This window comes from Tarenaya hassleriana, unplaced genomic scaffold, assembly GCF_000463585.1.
Source record: "Tarenaya hassleriana unplaced genomic scaffold, ASM46358v1 Cleome119, whole genome shotgun sequence".
In the NCBI taxonomy this organism is placed as follows: Eukaryota; Viridiplantae; Streptophyta; class Magnoliopsida; order Brassicales; family Cleomaceae; genus Tarenaya; species Tarenaya hassleriana.
Genome location: NW_010962281.1, coordinates 107,740 through 111,082, shown reverse-complemented (window position 1 = coordinate 111,082; position 3,343 = coordinate 107,740). Strand labels below are relative to the sequence as shown.

General features: G+C 44.4%; 1 pseudogene; it reads left to right on the top strand.

The window, feature by feature from the left end:
* Window positions 1–117: 117 nt before the first annotated feature.
* LOC104806097 lies at window positions 118–3,032 on the top strand (annotated as a pseudogene).
* The last annotated feature ends 311 nt before the right edge of the window (window positions 3,033–3,343 follow it).

Here is a 3,343-nt window from a genome sequence, read left to right as displayed (position 1 = left end):
AACACCCAGGAAAAGGAGCCGGCCTACATTCCTCCACCACCTAAGGTACCCCCAATCCCTTTTCCCTCTCGTTTGAAAAAGTTCAATGAAGAAAGTCAGTTTGGAAAGTTTGCGGAGATGCTGAAAAAGATGGAGATTACGATGCCATTCCATGAAGCGATTCTCCAAATGCCTTCCTATGCAAAGTTTCTAAAGGATATTTTGACTAAGAAGCGAGTGGTAGAAAAGGAAACGGTGGCCTTAAGCACTGAAATCAGTGCCGCCATTACAAGACACGAGCTCCCTCCGAAGATGTCGGATCCGGGAAGCTTCTCCATACCTTGCAAGTTGGGCAACATTGAGATAGATCGAGCTCTATGCGATCTGGGAGCGAGTGTAAGTCTTATGCCTTTGTCGATCTACAAGAAGCTGAATATAGGGGAATTGAAACCAACAAGAATGGCTCTACAGTTAGCGGATCGTTCGATCAAGTATCCAGCGGGGATAGTGGAAGATGTACCCCTGAAGATTGGTGGATTTTACGTTCCGGTTGATTTCGTGGTATTGGATATGGATGAAGACTCCAAAGTTCCGATTATTCTTGGTCGACCCTTTCTAAGTACCGCAGACGCCATAGTTCATGTTAGAGCGGGAAGGTTGACAATGAAAATTGGAGACGAAACTGTGGAATTTACTCTCGATCAGAATCTGCGACAACCCTCCACCAATGATACAGTATGCTTCGTGGATGTCTTGGAAGCAATGGTCGAAGAAGTAATGAAAGAATTCCGAGAGATCGATCCGTTGGAAATATCACTAATGGCAACAAATGAAAGTTTGTATAGCAATTGGGAGGAGATTGAGGTGATCAGAAAGGCTTTGGATAGTGAAATAGAAGAAAGTGACGAGTTACAGAAATTTCAGGCGGTCCTCCCTAAGTTTAAGGCGGCCAGCTTGAAAATGGAAGAATCAGAAATTTTTACAGAAATTTCAGGCGACCCGCTCAAAAAAACGGGCGACCTCTCTACAGTTTCAGTTGGTTCACAGAAATTTCAGGCGGCCCTCGTTAATTTTAGGGCGACCAGTCTGAAAATGGGGCAATCAGGAAGTTTTACAGAAAAAATGGGCGACCCGCTCACACATAAGGGCGAGCGCCCTGTTAGCTCAAGTGAGTCATGCAATTTTCAGGCGGCCCTTCCTCATGGTAGGGCAACCCTCCCATTTTTTCTGAGCAAAAACGGAGAACCAACTCATGAAACACTCGAAGGGAACCACGAAGGCCAGAATCTCACAACATACACCCTCAGTGACATACCTCAAGGATCTAAGATGACTCCCTCCACTGATTGGGACCCGGAGCAAGCACCGAAGGTGGAACTAAAGCCCTTACCACAAGGGCTTAGGTATGTCTATCTCGGTTCTAACTCTACATACCCTATCATTGTCAATGACTCTCTGGATGACGTTCAAATGGGAAAGTTGATTGCATTAATCAAGCAATATAGGAACGTCTTAGGATACACGCTAGAGGATATCAAAGGTCTTAGTCCCTCACTTTGCATGCACCGCATTCATTTAGATGATGAGGCTAAGTCATCCATAGAACACCAGCGTAGACTAAACCCCACCATGAAAGAGGTCGTTAAGAAAGAAGTGTTAAAATTGGGGGAATCACAGTCATCACCAATGAGAAAAATGAATTAATACCTACTCGGACTGTCACGGAATGGAGAATGTGCATAGATTATCGCAAATTGAACACGAACACCCGAAAGGATCATTTCCCCCTACCTTTCATAGATCAAATGCTAGAGAGGCTTGCATTGCACTCGTATTTTTGTTTCCTCGATGGGTATTCTGGATTTTTCCAAATTCCTATTCATCCTAGCGATCAAGAGAAGACAACATTCACATGTCCCTATGGAACATTCGCATATAGACGCATGCCTTTTAGATTATGCAATGCACCAACAACATTTCAAAGATGCATGATGGCAATTTTTTCTGATGTGGTTGAAGATATAATGGAGGTGTTTATGGACGACTTCTCCGTCCATGGACCCTCCTTTGATGCGTGTCTAACAAATCTTCATCGAGTGTTAGACAGGTGCAGCAAGACAAATTTGGTCCTAAATTGGGAAAAATGTCATTTTATGATGCAAGAAGGCATAGTTTTGGGGCACCGGATTTCGGATAAGGGGATTGAAGTTGACAAAGCAAAGGTGGAAGTCATAGAGAAACTCCCTCCACCAATGAACATCAAAGGCATTCGGAGTTTCTTAGGACATGCGGGGTTTTACCGACGATTCATTAAGGATTTCTCAAAGATAGCAAGACCCTTAACAGCACTCCTAGGAAAAGATATACCCTTTGTGTTTGACGAGAAGTGCAACCAAGCATTCAAGACTCTAAAGCAAGCATTAGTGTCGCCACCAATTATTCAACCTCCAGATTGGAACATTCCATTCGAGTTGATGTGCGACGCTAGTGACTTCGCGGTAGGAGCTGTTCTAGGCCAAAAGAAAGATGGAAAACACCATGCGGTGTACTATGCGAGTAGGACACTCGATGATGCTCAAATGAACTATTCCACCACGGAGAAGGAGCTTTTAGCGGTGGTGTTTGCCTTTGAGAAATTCAGATCTTATTTGGTGGGCTCGAAAGTCATTGTTTATACGGATCACGCAGCTTTGCGATATCTTCTTACAAAGAAGGATGCCAAACCGAGATTGATCCGATGGATACTGATGCTACAAGAATTCGACTTAGAGATTCGAGACCGAAAAGGGACGGAAAACACAGTAGCCGATCACCTATCAAGACTAGAAGTACCCGAAAGGTTGCCCATGGATGACTCATTGCGAGAGGAACAAGTTCTGGCTTTGGAGGTTAGTTCCGATACCCCTTGGTACGCAGATTTAGTCAATTATTTGGTTGCCAAGGTGACTCCCCCGGCGTTGAGCTACAGCGGAAAGAAAAAGTTTCTTCATGATGTTCGGGAATACTTTTGGGATGAACCTTTCCTCTTCAAACGGGGAAAAGATGGATTGTAGAGCCGGTGATTGCGTGTTCAAACATCATCCCTATCTATCCTCCGCTGCCGTGTTTACATCAATATTTCACACCGAAATGAGATGCCGCAACATTATATACTTGAAGTGGAGCCGTTTGATGTGTGGGGCATTGATTTCATGGGACCGTTTCCCTCATCTTGCGGGAACTTATATATCCTTGTGGCTGTGGACTACGTGACGAAATGGGTTGAGGTATTAGCAAGTCCGAAGAACGACTCTAGCACTGTGACAAGGATGTTCAAACGGACAATATTTCCAAGATTTGGGGTGCCAAGAGTAGTGATAAGCGA